Raw genomic sequence first — 19,524 nt, forward strand, 5'->3', positions numbered from 1 at the left:
GAGAAAACATTTTTTTTTTTCAGATAATTTATTGTAAATATACACTCCAAAAACAGTTCAAAGAGATAAAATTCCCTTTCATTTCTTTTCTCCTCATTTTTTCTCTCTTTTTTCTTTCTTTTTCTCTTTTCCCCCTTCTTCCCCCTCCTTCCTTCCCCCCCCCCCCTTAACAGACTATTGTTCCCCAGCTTGAAAGCTTGTGATCATCCTTACTCCCATATAAATGTACAGGAAAACCGAGAAAACATTTTTTTTTTCAGATAATTTATTGTAAATATACACTCCAAAAACAGTTCAAAGAGATAAAATTCCCTTTCATTTCTTTTCTCCTCATTTTTTCTCTCTTTTTTCTTTCTTTTTCTCTTTTCCCCCTTCTTCCCCCTCCTTCCTTCCCCCCCCCCCCCTTAACAGACTATTGTTCCCCAGCTTTGGCGCAATCGGTTAGCGCGTTCAGCTGTTAACCGAAAGGTTGGTGGTTCGAGCCCACCCAGGGACGTCTGAAATGCCGGAGTTTTGCACGCGCGTCAGGTGTCCACTAACGCCTATGCCATTCTTAGGGTTGCGAGGCACAGCTTTCTCAGGGCGTTTATCTTGTGCACCTTCAATAAGCTGGCTTGTTTTAAAAGAACTCAGCGGTGGGCATTTGGTGAACATTTTCACCAGCTCGAGTAGTTTGCTGTGGCATGTGGATGCCTTCTTTACTGATGATCTGTCTCTGGGGCTCATCTAGTTGACATAGTATCCGCTGACATTCGGCTGAAGGTGCTGATCCACCATCTGCTCTTGGTACGGACTGGAACCGGGGGACTGTAGTGACCATCAGATCGGAATTCAGAATGGATCTGGTGGCTACGGTGACCTCAGAATAAGAAGAAACAGACTAATATTAATGTAGATGCAAAAGTTCCATGTTGCCACAAAGTCAATACCCAATACCCCAGCGGGATGACTTGAAATACAGTCAGCATCGGCAATTTTTGCCAGTCTCTCTGGAGGCTTGTTGAGAAAGATAGTCTTGCTTCGTTTTGTTTCCTTTTATTGGCGTGGCTGGTTGTTGGTCCTCGTCAAAGAGGTGTCCACCGATCATAGTGTGCCGGAGCCAGAAGACTTGATGTTTTGTCAATATGTTCTCAAGACTTTGTCTGTTCCGGTGGGCTCTCAGTGGTGCTAAAGCATCAAATGAAGAGGATGGGATTCGAACCCACACAAACCAAGGCGTGCCGAGCACAACGGACTAGCCTTGCATCGCCTTAACCACTCGACCACCTTTCGATTGGCGCGGTCCTTTTGTTTAACACTCCCGATTCAGACCACCAGCTCATTAGTAGAGCGCTCAGTGAACTGAACTGAGTGTGTCAGATAGGGAAGACACACAAAAATTGCAGAGTGGGGTCCCCAGGACCGAGGATCACTGCTAAATGTACCGAACGACGAGGATGGGATTCGAACCCACGCGTGCAGAGCACAATGGATTAGCAGTCCATCGCCTTAACCACTCGGCCACCTCGTCGTATTACGTGCCGTCTTTTATTTAGCACTCCCGATTCAGATCATCAGCTCATTAGTAGAGAACTCAAAGAACTGAACTGAGTGTGTTAGATAAGGAGGACACACAAAAAGTTCAGCATGGGGTCCCCAGGACCTAGATTAAGGTCCAGTGCTAAAGGAACCGAACGACAAGGATGGGATTAGCAGTCCATCGCCTTAACCACTCGGCCTCCCCGCCCCCTTGCTGACTGAGAGAGGCCATGCTGCGGACCTTTTCATCTGCTGCTGCTGTGCTTTCAGCAGGCTGTTTTGAGCACAGAGGGAATAGTGAATGAGCCGTCTTTTACACACCTCTAATCTGTTCCGTAGAAACACGGTGCAGCAACCCGTGCCAGGAGACTGTTTGTGCGGCAGTTTAAAGCTTGCTACCACCTTGTCGGTTCACATCCACGTAGGTGCCTGCAAAGGTCACGACCGTCGCCGGCATTTTTTCGCAGAGGCAATATTGTAGCCTATGAGGTTTATCCGAGGCGCGATCATTGCTGATTGAAAACTTTACCCAATACCCCGCCAGGATGACTTGAAATACAGTCAGCTTTGGCAATTTTTGCTAGCCTCTCTGGAGGCTTAGAGTATTGTTGAGAAAAAATAGCCTTGTTTCGTTTAGGTTTTGTTTCTCGTCGAAAAGGTGTCTGCTGATGATTGAGCGCCAGAGCCAGAAGGCTTGTTGTTTTGTAAATATGTCCTCAAGACGGATATCATTAAACTGCAGCGCAATTACAGCTCACCGTTACCCATCGTAAACAGGTTGGGCCTGTCTGGTCCGGTGGGCTCTCAGTGGCGCTAAAGCTTCCAGTGCATGTCGAGCACAATGTATTAGCCTTCCACCGCCTTACCCGCTGGACCACCTCGTCATCTTGCGTGATTTCTTTGTTTAACACTCCTGAACCATGTGCATGTGGATGCCTTCTTCGTCTTTTGTTTCAGCCGCCGAGGGCCTGTTTTCCACTGAGGCCCTGCGTCAAACTCCCTATGAGACACAATCGAACGTTAGTAGTAACCTCCGATTACGGCCGAATGTGGATTCTGCTCGGACGACGGGGCACCGGTACATCCTTTGTAGCTTTGGCTTGTTAGCCAAACGCTACAGCAGTTTGCCATTTCCCATGAAATCATCCTTGATTTCCTTAAGAAAGGTGCCCCAAATTGGTGGAAAATCACATCTCAACCATACGCTGTCCAAAGCATTGACCCGCCTTCACGCGGCAAAACAGAACGTGTTGTTGGCCCGCACTGCTGGGTCAAACTGCGCTTCCCAAAAACAGATTGGGTCAAAACCGACAGAAGAAAACTCTAAGCCTGCTCTAAGCCCTACCCACGGGGAGGGCTCGACAGTCTCGCACAACGCGAGAGCCTCCGTTTCGCCTGTGCAATTTGGGGGCCGATGAAAACTGGGTCCGACCCGGTGAAGAAGCCCACGACCAGCCCGGCTAGCTCAGTCGGTAGAGCATGAGACTCTTAATCTCAGGGTCGTGGGTTCGAGCCCCACGTTGGGCGGCTCTGTTGACTCTCTTTCTTCCCAAAAGGGTGGCGGGCTCCAGCGTGCCCATTCGCCGCGCAGGCTGAGTGGATTTTGCGAGCTCCGGAAACATCTTTCAAAACAGATGTCGCTGTTAGTGCGAGCAATTTTAATCCCTATCACTAACCCTAACCCTTGCTTTTACACCGGTGATCCGGCGGCAGCAAGCAACAGCGGCTGTCTCTGTGGCGCTACCTGGAGCAGGATCGTCTGTTTCCGCGGCCGTCTCCTCGTCCAATCGCCGATCTCGCCATCCATTGTGAGAATGGACGAGAGCCAATCGCGTCGCTTGCCGTCCATTGTGAGAATGGACGAGAGCCAATCGTGTCGCTCGCCGTCCATTGTGAGAATGGACGAGAGCCAATCGCGTCGCTCGCCGTCCATTGTGAGAATGGACGAGGCGCCAATCGAATCGCACGCGCTCCATTGTTGAGAGCCAATCGCGTTGCCGAATGAGAATGGACGCAGCCACCCACCGCGCTTAGCTTCATTCTAATTCATGTAAAAAATCAGACGAACGGAACATCTAATAACTTTTCAAAGTAAGTAATACATGTTTGCTTCTTTCTTCATATGTGTTTACAGTGTTCTCAATTGGTAACTCGTTACGTTTTCGTCCGTCGTTCATCCGTTTTTGTGTGTTCATAAACTTTTGACTCGCGACTTGTGAATGAAACAATGTTAGTTTGCCTCTAATCTTCCTTATTAAACTCCATTAACACGTTCTCAAATTCAATTTAAATGGGAAAAAAACGTGTTTCAGCTGTAAATGCAGTCATTCTTTATTACAGTTTACCGTGTTTTTACTATAGTGAATCGTAGTAACCATGTTGTGTTTTTGGCTGATCGATTACAACTGTATGAACACAGTCTTACTATAAATTAAAATCTGAATGAACAAAAAAACGTTATGCTGTTCGTCATTTACCATGGTTTTACTATAGTGAAAGTGAAGTAATCATGTTTTCTTTTCATGCCTTGCCTATAATATCACATATTAAACACAGTTTGCCTGTAATCTTACTTATTAAACTCAATATAAACAGTCTTACTATGAGTAAAATCGTGAATGAAAAAATCACCATGGTTTTACTAATGTGAAAGTGAAATGATCATGTTTGGTTTTCATGACTTGCCTAAAATCTCTCATATAAAACACCATTTGCCTGTAATTTTGCATAATAAACATGTATTCTTTTTTTTCAGTTTGATTAGGATTTAAAAAATGTTTTGTTGTAGAAATTGTCATTTCTAATTAAAATGTAATGTGATTTTGCTATGTGTGACTGTAGTAATCAAGTTTTGAGTTTGCAGATGGATTACCATTTGTATAAACACAGATAAAAGTGCTACAAATAATAATTAAAATGAAAACGCAATGTTATATAGACATAAAGGGAGGGTAACACTTTATTTAACATTGTCATTAATACACGCTATATGTAGTTACTATAGCAATAACAGTAAATTATAAATAATTGGATGCAACTAACTATAAACCAAACAAAACACTAGTCTTACCCCTATAGTAACTGCATATGGTAATTTAATATTCAAATACTTATATGCATAATTGTAGTTTAACACCTTTGAAAGTGTAACCTTATTTTGCTTTATTAGTAATAAAATAATGTTTTATTGTTGTAATGGGTGCCATGATTTAGTTAGCTTGAATAGATATGATTTTATCATTATAAATAAATGAAAAACATTTGTGTAGTTGTCCAATACTTGCAAAAATACACATTACTAACTATTATTTCCCTATTATATTTAGATGAGCACTAAGCCAAAGAGCCACAAGGTCATGGGTGATGGCGAGTGGATGGCGAGGTCGAGGACTTTTGCCAGCTCTGGGGTTTGTCCGTCTGGAGGCAACAGACCAGCACCACGGCAGCGGAAGTGGCACAACCTCTACCAGAAGGTAAAGTTACCTGTATCTCATTGTAGAATATGAATGTGTACATTATTTGTCAAACATTTTTACACATGACTGTGTTTAATGTTTTTGAAAGAAGTGACTTTTTAAGTCTGCATTTATTTGATCAAAAATACTGGAAAAAACAGCTAAATAGCTTGTACTGCATATTTGTATTTATTTTTTAAATGAAAACTGATATGTTTTGCAGAATTCATTGATGAATAAAAAGTTAAAAGAACAGCATTAATTTCTCTAAAAAAAAACCTTTTGAACAGTCCTGTATATCGTTAAAGAAGATTTTCTATTTGATTTCTAATGCTGTTCTTTATTGAACTTTTTATTCTTCAATGAATCCTGAAAAAAGTATCACAGATTACATTAAAAAATACATTAAGCAGCACAACTGTGTCCAACATTGGTCATAAATTAGCTAATTAGAATGATTTCTAAAATGATAGTTAAATATTCAGCGTTGATGACAGAAATAATTTAAATTTAAAGTTTATGGAACTATAAATTTAAACTGTAATGACATTTTACAATATTACTGATGTTTTCTTTATTTTGATCAAATAAATGCAGGATCGATGAGCATAAGGCACTTCTTTCAAAAAACATTAAAAATAGTAATGTGTCCAAACTTTTGACTGATCCTGTATTTGTGTTTCCTTTTATTAAATTTTGTTTTGGTTTTTTTATAGGAGAACTGCTTGGTGTTGACTACTTCCTGAGTCAGACTGGACAGCCCCTGGTAGTGGACCCTGACTCAGAAGAGACAGAGAACATGCTGGAGGATGTGGATGAAGGCGAGGATGAAGAAGACGAGGGCTTCAGGGAGGACCAAACACTTGACATTACTGAGTCGAGTCTCACCGATGACCCAAGCTTCTCTCTGTCCTCCACTGTGCCTCCTTCACGCCAGGTGCCTCAGCATCTCCTGACAAGTCTGTGGTATGTAAATATCTTGTTGTATGCATGTATGTAATTGTGTTTCATGTAATATTGTTACATTTCTAGGAAAATATATATTTATATGTTTGTTTATTTTGTTCCACTTCACTGTACTCATAATGTTGTTCATTTCTGTGTTTTTATTTTCTTTGTATTTTTTCTCTCAGGCTTTGGATAGTGCTGGTGTGCTGGACAAAGTGGACAACCTTGCGGAGTATCTTGTGGAGCTCAGGAATCAGCCATCTCTGGCTCTCACCAACAAGCAGGTCAGTTTCTCTACTTTTTCTTCTTGACCTGTCATATGTTGACACTACCACTTGTTTTGTTTTCTCATTTGCCTTGTATTATATGCTCTCTCTGCTTAAGTGAGCAATATAGTTGGCAGAACCTGCTGGATAACGATAAGAAAAGAGTGGTGTTTACTGCCAGACAGCAGAGCAGGCTGGACACAGGGTCACTCCAGGGGTGGAGAGCGTGAAGAGGCATACATTCACCACCACTGCCCCACTTGCCCAGTGGCCAGATTGTTGTCGCCTGATAGAGACCATTTTAAGCTCTGTGCCATCCATAAGAGTCCAAAAAAGAAAGGGGATAAAGTTTTATTTGTGTGTATTGTTCTGTGCTTTCTGTTGTTTTGCACTCACAAAGGCAAACAAAAGCCATTGTCATTTTAAAATTGTATTTTGTATTTTGGTCTGTGCTTTCTGTTCTTTTCACTTGCAATTAATGCACAAGAGCCATGGACATTGGACGGTTTTATTTATATGTATAGTTCTGTTTTCTGTTCTTTTGCACTTGCAAAGAATGCACAGGAGTCATGGACAATAGAAAGTATTATTAAGAGGTATTATTCTGTTTTCCGCACATGCAACATAACTATAAGTTATGTTGTTAAATTTTATGTTAATCTATGTTAAATTTTATCAATAAAAATGTAAAAAAAAAAATGAATAATGAATAATTGGCTATGACTGATTGAAAAATAAAAGTTTGGTGATGATTAAGTAACTCTTTTTGTATGTCTTTGTTACAGTATCATTTAACAGTTATAGGCCCTTTTAAAAATGTTGATAAATTTGGGGATTATTTCATAAAAAAATGACTATTTTTTGTACTATAAGTTTTAGAACATAACTACAGCAGAAATATATTTAAACTAAAAGTGCAAAAACTCAGAACTGTGAATAAAATATTAATAATCAGTAATATAAATCTAATAAAGTATTAATTTGTCATTTCAGAAATAATTTAATTCATTTGGACATCATTTATTTGATAATTACTGATAAATAAATCATTCAGTAAACACTTCAATGTATGGCAACAGTGTAATATGAACTTGGAAGTTTGTGATCATCCTTACTCCCGTATAAATGTACAGGAAAATAGAGAAAACTTTTTTTTCAGATAATTTATTGTAAATATACACTCCAAAAACATTGCTTTGAAGGACAAAGAGATAAAATTTCCTTTAATTTCTTTTCTTCAAATTTTTTTCCTTTTTTCTCTCTTTTTTCTTTCTTTTTCTCTTTTTCCCCCTTCTTCCTCCTTCCTTTTCTTCCCCCCCCTTAACAGACTATTGTTCCCCAGCTTTGGCGCAATCGGTTAGCGCGTTCGGCTGTTAACCGAAAGGTTGGTGGTTCGAGCCCACCCAGGGACGTGTGAAATGCCGGTGTTTTGCACGCGCGTCAGGTGTCCACTAACGCCTATGCCATTCTTAGGGTTGCGAGGCACAGCTTTCTCAGGGCGTTTATCCTGTGCACCTTCAATAAGCTGGCTTCTTTTAAAAGAAGTCAGCGGCGGGTGTTTGGTGAACATTTTCACCAGCTCGAGTTTGCTGTGGCATGTGGATTCATTCTTTACTGATGATCTGTCTCTGGGGCTCATCTAGTTGACATGGTATCCGCTGACATTCGGCTGAAGGTGCTGATCCACCATCTGCTCTTGGTACGGACTGGATCCGGGGGACTGCAGTGACCATCTAATCAGAATACAGAATGGATATGGCGGCTACGGTGACCTCAGAATAAGAACAAACAGACTAACATTAATGTAGATGCAAAAGTTCCATGTTGCCACAGTGTCAGATTGGAGAGGATCTGGTTTTCACAGTCTTGCGTCGATGGCCGTCTAGGTGAAGAGGTCTTCACTGATGATCTGTCTCTGGGGCTCATCCAGCTTGCTATCACCTTGTCGGATCACATCCACGTAGCTGCAAGAAAAGGTCACGACCGTCACCGGTATTCTATCGCAGAGGCAATGTTGTAGCTTGTGTGGTTTATCTGAGGTGTGATCATTGCTGGTTGTAAACTTTCCCCGATATCCCATCGGGATGATTTGAAATACAGTCAGCTTCGACAGTTTTTGCCGGTCTCTCTGGACGCTTCTTGAAAAACAAAGTTTTGCTTCGTTTTGTTGGAGTGGCTGGTTGTTGGTCCTCGTCAAAGAGGTGTCTACAGATCATAGCGTGCCGGAGCCAGAAGATTTGTTGTTTTGTCAATATGCTCTCAAGACTTCGCTGCAGGTATCATTAAACTACAGCACAATCACAGCTCACCGCTACCCATCGTAAACAGGTTGGGCCTGTCTGTTCTGGTGGGCTCTCAGTGGTGCTAAATCATCAAATGAAGAGGACGGGATTCAAACCCACACAAACCAAGGTGTGCCTAGCACAACGGATTAGCCTTGCATCGCCTTAACCACTCGACCACCTCGTCACTTTCCGTGGTCCTTTTATTTAACACTCCCGATTCAGACCATCAGCTCATTAGTAGAGCACTCAGTGAACTGAACTGAGTGTGTCAGATAAGGAAGACACAAAAAGCGCAGAGTGGGGTCCCCAGGATTACTGCTAAAGGAGCCGAACGACGAGGAAGGGATTCGAACCCACGCGTGCAGAGCACAATGGATTAGCAGTCCATCGCCTTAACCACTCGGCCACCTCGTCATTTTACGTGACATTTTTTATTTAGCACTCCTGATTCAGATCATCAGTTCATTAGTAGAGAACTCAAAGAACTGAACTGAGTGTGTTAGATAAGGAGGACACACAAAAAGTTTAGCATGGGGTCCCCAGGACCCGGATTAAGGTCCAGTGCTAAAGGAACCGAACGACAAGAATGGGATTCCAACCATTGCACAGAGCACAATGGATTAGCAGTCCATCGCCTTAACCACTCGGCCACCCCGTCCCCTTGCTGACCGAGATAGGCCATGCTGCGGACCTTTTCAGCTGCTGCTGCCGTGCTTTCAGCAGGCTGTTTTGAGCACAGAGGGAATAGTGAATGAGCCGTCTTTTACACACCTCTAATCTGTTCCGTAGAAACACGGTGCAGCAACCCGTGGCAGGAGACTGTTTGTGCGGCAGTTTATAGCTTGCTACCACCTTGTCGGTTCACATCCACGTAGGTGCAGAAAAAGGTCACGACCGTTGCCGGCATTCTTTCGCAGAGGCAATATTGTAGCCTATGAGGTTTGTCCGAGGCGCGATCATTGCTGGTTGAAAACTTTACCCAATACCCCGCCAGGATGACTTGAAGTACAGTTATCTTTGGCAATTTTTGCTTGTCTCTCTGGAGGCTTAGAGTTTTGTTGAGAAATATAGCCTTGTTTCGTTTAGGGTTTTTTTTCCTAGCCAAAAAAACGGTCTGCTGATGATAGAGCGCCAGAGCCAGAAGGTTTGTTGTTTTGTCAATATGTTCTCAACACTTTGCGGCAGGTATCAATAAACTACAGCACAATCACAGCTCTCCGCTACCCATCGTAAACAGGTTGGGCCTGTCTGTTCCAGTGGGCTCTCAGTGGTGCTAAAGCATCAAATGAAGAGGATGGGATTCGAACCCCCACAAACCAAGGCGTGCCGAGCACGACAGATTAGCTTTGCGTCGCCTTAACCACTCGACCACCTTTCATTTTGCGCGTTCCTTTTATTTAACACTCCCGATTTAGACCATCAGCTCACTTAACTGGACACGCGTGCAGAGCACAATGGATTAGCAGTCCATCGCCTTAACCACTCGGCCACCTCGTCATATTACGTGGAGTCTTTTATTTAGCACTCCAGATTCAGATCATCAGCTCATTAGTAGAGAACTCAAAGAACTGTTCTTAGTGTGTTAGATAAGGAGGACACACAAAAAGTTCAGCATGGGGTCCCCAGGACCTAGATTAAGGTCCAGTGCAAAAGGAACCGAACGACAAAGATTTTTTTGGCTTTCTGGTAACTCTCATACTGTCCAGAGTTGCCCTCAGGTGGTTGAAATTTGTAGACATTCTCTTTTAAGCGTACCAGCACCTGGCCAGCCTCTGGATGTTTTGACCCTTGGAGTCACCCTCCCGACAGCCTTTCATGCAGTTTGGAGCCGTGGCTTAGTTGGTTAAAGTGCCTGTCTCGTTAACAGGGGATCCTGGGTTTAAATCCCAGCGGTGCCTTGGGTGGCGTTCCAGTCCAGCAAGCGCAAGCTTTTCCAAAAGCGACCTGCAAACAGGGATAGCGAGTGGTTAATTTTGCAAACCACCCCGACTCAGTTGTCGGCAAACGCCTTAAAGCTGTCCAGCGCCCGGTCAGCCAACCCCTGGCCTATTCTCTGGAAGCCTGGATCGTCTGAGTCGCCCTCCCGGAGGGCGAACGTGCTGCCCGGCTAGTCTAGTAAACAGGAGATCCTGCATTCGAATCCCAGCGATGCCTTTGGTAACGTGCCACAATACAGCCGAGCTTGTGTTTACCAAAAAACGGACGGCAAATGGGGACACAGAGGAGCTCGAGTCGTGCTTTTTGCCATTTTGTTAAGCCCATCATGCGCAATGTTGCAATCGGACAGCAGAAACCATTTGGAGGCCTCCTGTTCTCAGCGTAAATTGATTTAAAGAAAATGTCAATCATATTTAAAAGCTAGCAAAACATGCCCAAGAACCAATTCAGTGAGGTATGGCAATCACTGTCTTGCATCAAGTGGAGGCAGCAGGACGTTCGAAGTGTTTATTCATGCATCGTCTAAGACGCCATCCCCACAGTTAGCATGCGGGTTGGCGCCGTGGCTTAGTTGGTTAAAGCACCTGTCTAGTAAACAGGAGATCCTGGGTTCGAATCCCAGTGGTGCCTTGCAAATGGCAGCTTGGACCTTTTTGCCCTCCCTTGGACCTGAGGCCCTTACAGTGCCTCTGCCTTTCAAACGACACTGGACACTGGACACTGCAATTGTGCAGAGACCCGAGGGCCTGTCCTTCCTGCAGAGAGAGAACGCGCTCTCTTACTGTTGGACGGCCACAGACCCGGAAGGTCAGCCTGGGTTTGAATCCGAGCAATGCCTCTGGTTGCGCGCCACAATACAGCCAACGTCGTGCTTTACGGCGAATGGACGGCGAATCGAGACACATAGAAGCTCGAGGACAGCGGGCGGTTTCCCTTGCAAAACAACCCTCTCACCTGCTTTTGAAGGATAGGATCCTAGGCTAACTGGTCCCACCAAGGAGGCGCCGAGGCTTAGCTGGTCAAAGCGCATCCCAGCCATGCCTTTCCATCAGTGGCTGTCTCTGGCCTCGCTGTTGGATGGGAGATCCCGACGAGACTCTGTTTTTGAACCATGCCTAAACTGTGCAAAGACCTGAGGACCTGTCTTTCTGCCCACACAGCGTGCCACTCAGCCGAGCTGGACAGGCTCAAATCTGTAAGAAAAGGGCTCAGTGGCCCAGCCTAGCATACCTACAGGGCTCTGTGGCGCAATGGATAGCGCATTGGACTTCTAGACTGCCAGATGAGGCCATTCAAAGGTTGTGGGTTCGAGTCCCACCAGAGTCGTGGCTTTTGGCTTTCTGGTATCTCTCATACTTTGCAGAGTTGCCCTCAGGCAGTAGAAATTTGTAGACATTCTCTTTTAAGCGTACCAGCACCTGGCCAGCCTCTGGATATTTTGACCCTTGGAGTCACCCTCCCGACAGCCTTGCACGCGGTTTGGCGCCGTGGCTTAGTTGGTTAAAGTGCATGTCTTGTAAACAGGAGATCCTGGGTTCAAATCCCAGCAGTGCCTTGGACAATTTTCCAGTAAAGCAAGCACAAGCTTTTCCGATAGCGAGTGGTTAATTTTGCAAACCGCCCCGACTCAGTTGTCGGCAAACACCTTAAAGCTGTCCAGCGCCTGGTCAGCCAACCCCTGGCCTCTTCTCTGGAAGCCTGGATCGTCTGAGTCGCCCTCCCCGAGGGCGAACGTGCTGCCCGGCTAGTCTAGTAAACAGGAGATCCTGCGTTCGAATCCCAGCGATGCCTTTGGTTGCACGCCACAATACAGCCGAGCTTGTGTTTACCAAAAAACGGACGGCAAAAGGGGACACAGAGGAGCTCGAGGACAGCGGGCAGTTTCTCTTGCAACACTACCCTCTCACCTGCTTTTGAAGGATAGCATTTCAGGCTAACGGGTCTCACTGAGGAGGCACCGTGGCTTAGCTGGTCAAAGCGCCTGTCTTGTAAACAGGCGATCCTGGGTTCCATCCCAGCGGCGCCTTTCCCCCATTGGCTTTCTCTGGCCTCGCTGTTGGATGGGAGACCCCGACGACACGGTATGTTTTTGAACCGTGCCTCAATTGTGCAAAGGCCTGAGGACCTGTCTTTCTGCCCACACAGCGTGCCACTCGGCCGAGTCAAAGCAATGTAGTCAAATCTACTCCGAACCATCACTCTAACTGTTTAGAAGCAGATCTCTTATTCTGGGACTTTGAGGGACTTTCCAAACTCCCTTAAAACTGCAGCTGTTAAAACTGTTACGGATTGGTCAGGTTCTGCACCCACAGTCACGCCCCGATCACAGTCACCTGAATACTGATCATCATGTACCTGCACTCAATCATCATCTCACTACAAGAGCACCTCACACACAGCCATCATTGTCCGGGCTCGTTTGCACGAAGCGGACTCATTGAGCTTCACTCTAAGTGGTCTCAAATCCCTACTAAACTTACCGTGATCCTTACCTTCTGATTACTTACCTGTCTTCTCGTCTGTTCTAGTCCAAGTCCAGTCTTTGTCTCCAGTTAGCGGTGTGCCAGCCGTAAGTCCGTCGACGGAACTCCAACGCTGTGTGTGTGAGTGTGGTCATCTTCACCGGTCCTCCTCCCGTCCTCCCTGGAAAGGAAAAGCAGCTAATCATCCACGATCCAGCTACATTTCAAGAATCACAACCTGAGCTGTTATACTCACCCGGTTCTGCACGCTATTACCTTCAACTTGCTCTGCTGAAAATAAACCTGTTAATACTCACTCTCATCTCTCTCGTTTGGTCTGCTTACGTAACAAAAGCCCGGACCAATACAGCAACAGCATGAGCACGTTGGATCCGTTTCAAGAGCTGGTGGACTCACTCCGGAAAGTTTTGTTGGTCAGTCATGCCACCATGCCCACTCCAGTTCGTCCTACAGCACCACCGGCACCCAGCACTTCTTCGGACCCCGTTCCTTCCAGTCCCATGGCCCGATCAGCGCCCTACTCTGGCGGGGTGGAGGAGTGCAGCGGATTTCTGTTACAATGTTCACTTGTATTCACAATGCAACCTGCTCTCTATCCCACAGATGCTTCAAGGATTGCTTTCATCACATCTCTGCTTACCGGTCCAGCTCTCAAATGGGCGGATACCTTATTTCAGCAGGCCGGGCTGGCAACGCAATCGCTACAAACCTTCATCGCTCATTTTAAGGAAGTTTTCGGACGCTCAGATACAGAAGTTTCCGCAGGAGAGCAACTATATCATCTGAAACAGGGAAGTATGACGACTCAAGATTACTCTCTATGTTTTCGCACTCTAGCCGCTGCCAGCGGATGGAATGAGCGGTCTCTCCTAACCACCTACCGGCTCGGCCTAGAACCCAATCTCCGGAAGCAGTTAGCCGCATTAGATGATTCGATGGGATTGGAGAAATTCATTCAGCAGTCACTTCGTTGTTCTGACCAGTTGAAATCATATAACGAGCAGTCTGACACTTCTGCACTCCTCCGACCCATGTCACCCGCCAGCCCTCCAGAACCAGAACCAATGATCCTGGAATCCGGCAAGATCTCTGCAGCTGAGCGACAGAGAAGGCTGACCCGGGGTCTTTGCATGTACTGTGGGGCTGCGGGACACATTCGTATTCATTGTCCTACACGTCCATCGTCATCCTTGGTGAGTGTTATCCATTCAGATCTGGATAATATGCGTCCACTGACTACCAATGTTCAGTTAACCACCCACGTCTCTTGTGTTACAGTCGCAGCCCTCATCGACTCCGGGTCAGCGGGAAACTTTATCTCGGACACCCTCTGTCGCCAGCTCCAGCTGCAGACCCAAGCTTCAAATACCATCTACCAGATCCAACCCATAACCAACAGGATTAATTCACGGCCATGTATCCATCGCAAGTGTGAGCCTATAATCCTTCAAGTCGGAGTTCTACATCGGGAGGAAATTCATTTTCTGGTTCTGGAGGGAGCTACTATGGACATCATTCTGGGGCGCCCGTGGCTGGTAGCTCATGATCCCATCCTCTCTTGGGGCACCGGAGAGATTACCAGGTGGGGAAAAGGATGTACGGACCGCTGCTTCCCAGATCTTCCACGTCCCAACCCAAAAAAGATATCTGTCAACGTCACCTCGATCGAAAGTCCTGTTGAGAAAAGGTCAGTCAAGATTCCCTCAGTCTACTCGGAATTCCAGGATGTCTTTTGCCCCAAGAGAGCTTCCCAGCTACTGCCACATCGGCCATGGGACTGCGCCATTGACCTTGTTCCGGATGCTCCATTGCCCAAAGGTAACATCTACCCGTTGTCGCTTCCAGAGAATGGAGGAGTACATAAAGGAGGCTCTCGCTCAGGGATACATACGACCATCAACTTCACCAGCAGCATCCAGTTTCTTCTTCGTCTCAAAGAAGGATGGAGGGCTGCGGCCATGCATTGATTACCGAGTGCTCAACCAAGGTACAGTCAAGTTTTGCTACCCCCTTCCTCTCGTCCCTGCGGCCCTCGAACAACTACGCACAGCCAAAGTGTTCACGAAGTTGGACCTCCGCAGCGCGTACAACCTCGTGAGAATACGTGAGGGGGACGAATGGAAGACGGCCTTCGTGACTCCTACTGGCCACTACGAGTACTTGGTCATGCCCTATGGATTGGTCAACGCCCCCTCCGTATTCCAAAATTTCATCCACGAGGTACTCCGGGAGTTCCTGCACCACTTCGTCGTCGTCTATATTGATGATATCCTGATTTACTCCCGGAGTGAGGCCGAACATCGCCTCCACGTTGCGGAGGTCCTCCAACGTCTACGAGAGCACAACCTATACCTCAAGGTGGAGAAATGTTCATTCCATTTGTCTTCAGTGCACTTCCTCGGGTATATCATAGATCAGGAGGGGGTTCGCATGGATGAGGGGAAGGTGGCTGCAGTAGTGTCCTGGCCAAAACCCACTACCATAAAAGAACTCCAAAGATTCCTAGGTTTTGCCAATTTCTACCGTCGATTCATCAAGAACTACAGCATAATCACTTCTCCACTTACCAGCCTGCTCAAGGGAAAACCACGTACCCTACATTGGACTCCAGACTCGGCCGCAGCCTTCCAAAACCTCAAGGACGCCTTCACTCAAGCTCCACTCTTGATTCATCCGGACCCTGATCTCCCTTTCGTGGTGGAGGTGGATGCCTCTACTACCGCCGTGGGAGGTATCCTGTCACAGCGCCATGGTACTCCTGCTTCATCCCTGTGCCTACTATTCCCGGAAGCTCAGCCCAGCGGAGAGGAATTATGACATCGGCAACCGCGAGCTCCTCGCTATCAAACTCACTCTGGAGGAGTGGCGACATTGGTTGGAGGGTACCAACCACCAGTTCCAAGTCATAACAGATCACAAAAACCTGCAGTACCTGCGAGAGGCCAAGAGGCTCTGTCCCCGTCAGGCAAGATGGTCCCTGTTCTTTTCTCGTTTTGATTTCACGATAACCTACCGGCCAGGATCCAAGAATGTCCGAGCAGATGCCCTGTCACGTATCCATGATTCCCACGATTCACCTGAAGCACCCTCCACCATACTCCCAAAGGACATCATCGTCCAGCCCATAGAATGGACCAACCCTCCGGCTGTCGCCACTCCAGAACCCAGATCTCCGCCGGGCTGTCCACCAGGTCATCAGTACATCCCTAGGACCCAACGGGTAGATCTAATCCATTCTACGCATACCTCCCTGGGCACTGGACATCCAGGGGCCAACAACACTCTCTCGCTGCTGACGGAACGCTTCTGGTGGCCGCACATGGCAAGGGATGTACGGAGGTATGTTCAAGGTTGTAAGGAGTGTGCGATGTCCAAAAGCCCACGTCATCTGCTTGCCGGGAAACTCCATCCCTTGCCTGTGCCGAACCGCCCCTGGTCACACCTGGGAGTGGACTTCATGACCGATCTTCCTCCCTCGGACGGTAACACCTGCATCTTTGTCATTGTCGATAGATTCTCAAAGTTCTGCCGTCTAATACCCTTGAAAGGTCTTCCCACAGCTCTGGAATCTGCAGAACTTCTCTTCAACAACGTCTTCCGATATTATGGCATTCCAGAGGACACTGTCTCAGATCGCGGACCGCAGTTTATCTCCAGGGTATGGAAGTCATTTCTGAAACTCCTAGGTGTGACCGTCAGCCTCTCCTCTGGATACCACCCTGAGACCAACGGGCAGACGGAGAGGAAGATCCAGGAGGTGGGGCGGTTCCTCAGGACTTTCTGTCATGGTCACCAGGACTCCTGGAACCAGTTCCTGGGATGGGCTGAATACGCCCAAAATTCACTGCGGCAACCCACCACAGGACTCACGCCATTCCGGTGTGTGCTAGGCTTCCAACCACCTCTCTTTCCCTGGAATGGCGAACCATCACAAGTGCCTGCAGTGGATTACTGGTTCCGGGAGAGCGAGAGAGTCTGGGACGAGGCTCACCACCACCTGCAAAGGGCAGTGCGCAGAACAAAGATCTCCGCTGACAAGAAGAGGATTCCAGGTCCCACTTATACTCCTGGGCAGAAGGTCTGGCTCTCCACAAGAGATATCCGTCTGCGCCTGCCCTCGAAGAAACTGAGTCCCAGGTTTGTTGGTCCCTTCACCATCGTGGAACAGGTCAACCCCGTCACCTACAGGCTCCAACTACCGCCACAGTACCGTATCCACCCCACATTTCACGTATCCTTGCTGAAACCTTTTCACCCACCTGTCATTCCCTCCACAGAACCTGACCAAGAAGAAGAACCCCCTCCTCCCTTGGTTCTGGAAGAGGGATCCATTTACTCGGTCCGTGAGATTCTTCTGTCCCGACGTCGTGGTGGCAACTTGGAGTATCTCGTCGACTGGGAAGGCTACGGACCAGAAGAGAGGTCGTGGGTACCCAGAGTCGACATCCTTGATCCGGCCCTCATGGAGGAATTCCACCGTAACCATCCTGAGTGTCCAGCCCCTCGAGGACGAGGTAGACCACCACGACGTCGGAGGCCTCGGCCCTCAGGAGCGGGCCCTGGGGAGGGGGGTAATGTTACGGATTGGTCAGGTTCTGCACCCACAATCACGCCCCGATCACAGTCACCTGAATACTGATCATCATGCACCTGCACTCAATCATCATCTCACTACAAGAGCACCTCACACACAGCCATCATTGTCCGGGCTCGTTTGCACGAAGCGGACTCATTGAGCTTCACTCTAAGTGGTCTCAAATCCCTACTAAACTTACCGTGATCCTTACCTTCTGATTACTTACCTGTCTTCTCGTCTGTTCTAGTCCAAGTCCAGTCTTTGTCTCCAGTTAGCGGTGTGCCAGCCGTAAGTCCGTTGACGGAACTCCAACGCTGTGTGTGTGAGTGTGGTCATCTTCACCGGTCCTCCTCCCGTCGTCCCTGGAAAGGAAAAGCAGCTAATCATCCACGATCCAGCTACATTTCAAGAATCACAATTCAATTCAATTCAATTCAAGTTTATTTGTATAGCGCTTTTCACAATACGAATCGTTGCAAAGCGCTGTACAAAAGTTTAGGCTACTACAATATATTTAGTAATTTTAGTATTTAGTGGTGAATACTGTATATCAAGTCGATGTACATATGATATAAATGTTAAAATCAGTAACTGTGTAATCAAACAGATGATGAACACTAATTGCAATGATTATGTGCTGTGATCAAACTTGTAAGAAAATTATGTAGTGCTGTATGTTGTTTCAAGGCTGGCATCATCTGCGGTCCTCTGAGGGGTCGGCATCATCTCTTCTTCTGAATCCAGACTGAATCTTGTGTAAATCCTAGTTACCACGGGATGGAAATCCCGTGGCAGAAACAGAGAAACAAATAGAGAAATAATTAGCGTAGCTGCTGTTCCAACTTCCAACCAGACAAAAATGATGTGTTTAGCCCAAGCTGAAGAATATTAATGTGCATTTGATCAGATGTAACTGAAGTACAACGTTATGAGATACATTATGTGAATGCTTGGCTAAAGAGATGAGTCTTTAATCTAGATTTAAACATAGAGAGTGTGTCTGAACCCCGAACGTTATCAGGAAGGCTATTCCAGAGTTTGGGAGCCAAATGTGAAAAGGCTCTCCCTCCTTTAGTGGACTTTGCTATCCTAGGTACTACTAAAAGTCCAGAGTTTTGCGACCTTAGGGAGCGTGAGGGATTGTAGCGTAGTAGGAGACTAGTTAGGTATGCAGGAGCTAAACCATTAAGGGCCTTATAGGTAAGAAGTAATATTTTGTAAGTGATACGGAACCTAATAGGTAGCCAGTGCAGAGACTGTAAAACTGGGGTAATATGATCATATTTTCTTGATCTGGTAAGGACTCTAGCAGCTGCATTTTGGACTACCTGTAGCTTATTTATTGAAGAAGCAGGACAACCACCTAGTAGTGCATTACAGTAGTCCAGTCTAGACGTCATGAATGCATGAACTAACTTTTCTGCATCAGAAACAGGTAACATGTTCCGTAGCTTAGCAATGTTTCTAAGATGGAAGAATGCTGTTTTAGTAACATAGGAAATATGATTTTCAAAAGACAGGTTGCTGTCTAATATAACACCTAGATTTTTGACTGTAGAAGAAATAACAGTACATCCATCTAGTTGCAAGTTGCAGTTTAAGAGATTCTGTGTACTGTTTTTTGGTCCAATAAGTAATATCTCAGTCTTATCTGAATTTAACAGTAGAAAATTATTGGTCATCCAGTCTTTCACATTTTTAACACACTCTTGATCTTAGTGCTGCGTTCGACACTATAGATCATGAAATACTCATAGATCGATTACAAAACTATACAGGTATTCAAGGGCAGGCTTTAGGATGGTTCAGATCATACCTGTCCGATCGCTACCACTTTGTTTATTTAAACGGGGAGTCATCGCAGCTAACACCAGTAAAGTATGGAGTGCCACAAGGATCTGTCCTAGGTCCTCTGCTATTTTCAATTTACATGTTACCCCTCGGTAATATTATTAGGAAATATGGGATTAGTTTCCATTGTTATGCTGATGACACTCAACTATATATTTCAACAAGACCAGATGAAACTTCTAACTTAGCAAAGTTAACAGTAAA

The 19,524-nt window shown here is 46.1% G+C and overlaps 1 protein-coding gene and 10 non-coding genes across 11 annotated transcripts in view; 10 read left to right on the forward strand and 1 right to left on the reverse strand.

Moving 5' to 3' along the window:
- Window positions 1-19,524, forward strand: part of LOC141340600 (uncharacterized) — a 363,155-nt gene that overhangs the window by 137,524 nt on the left and 206,107 nt on the right. The gene's annotated exons all lie outside the window — the stretch shown is intronic.
- trnas-gcu (transfer RNA serine (anticodon GCU)) lies at window positions 1,429-1,510 on the reverse strand. Its single transcript has one exon. It is a non-coding gene; the product is annotated as a tRNA-Ser (tRNA).
- Window positions 1,974-2,114, forward strand: LOC141283935 (U4 spliceosomal RNA). Its single transcript, XR_012338307.1, has one exon. It is a non-coding gene; the product is annotated as a U4 spliceosomal RNA (small nuclear RNA).
- On the forward strand, window positions 2,973-3,045 carry trnak-cuu (transfer RNA lysine (anticodon CUU)). The gene has a single exon. It is a non-coding gene; the product is annotated as a tRNA-Lys (tRNA).
- LOC141285845 (U4 spliceosomal RNA) lies at window positions 8,182-8,321 on the forward strand. Its single transcript, XR_012338974.1, has one exon. It is a non-coding gene; the product is annotated as a U4 spliceosomal RNA (small nuclear RNA).
- LOC141285029 (U4 spliceosomal RNA) lies at window positions 9,378-9,518 on the forward strand. The gene has a single exon (XR_012338532.1). It is a non-coding gene; the product is annotated as a U4 spliceosomal RNA (small nuclear RNA).
- trnat-cgu (transfer RNA threonine (anticodon CGU)) lies at window positions 10,297-10,370 on the forward strand. The gene has a single exon. It is a non-coding gene; the product is annotated as a tRNA-Thr (tRNA).
- On the forward strand, window positions 10,967-11,040 carry trnat-agu (transfer RNA threonine (anticodon AGU)). The gene has a single exon. It is a non-coding gene; the product is annotated as a tRNA-Thr (tRNA).
- trnar-ucu (transfer RNA arginine (anticodon UCU)) lies at window positions 11,647-11,736 on the forward strand. Its single transcript is given in 2 exon segments — window positions 11,647-11,683; window positions 11,701-11,736. It is a non-coding gene; the product is annotated as a tRNA-Arg (tRNA).
- Window positions 11,892-11,965, forward strand: trnat-ugu (transfer RNA threonine (anticodon UGU)). Its single transcript has one exon. It is a non-coding gene; the product is annotated as a tRNA-Thr (tRNA).
- trnat-ugu (transfer RNA threonine (anticodon UGU)) lies at window positions 12,364-12,436 on the forward strand. The gene has a single exon. It is a non-coding gene; the product is annotated as a tRNA-Thr (tRNA).

The sequence above is a fragment of the Garra rufa genome, chromosome 1 (genome assembly GCF_049309525.1).
Source record: "Garra rufa chromosome 1, GarRuf1.0, whole genome shotgun sequence".
NCBI classification, from domain to species: domain Eukaryota; kingdom Metazoa; phylum Chordata; class Actinopteri; order Cypriniformes; family Cyprinidae; genus Garra; species Garra rufa.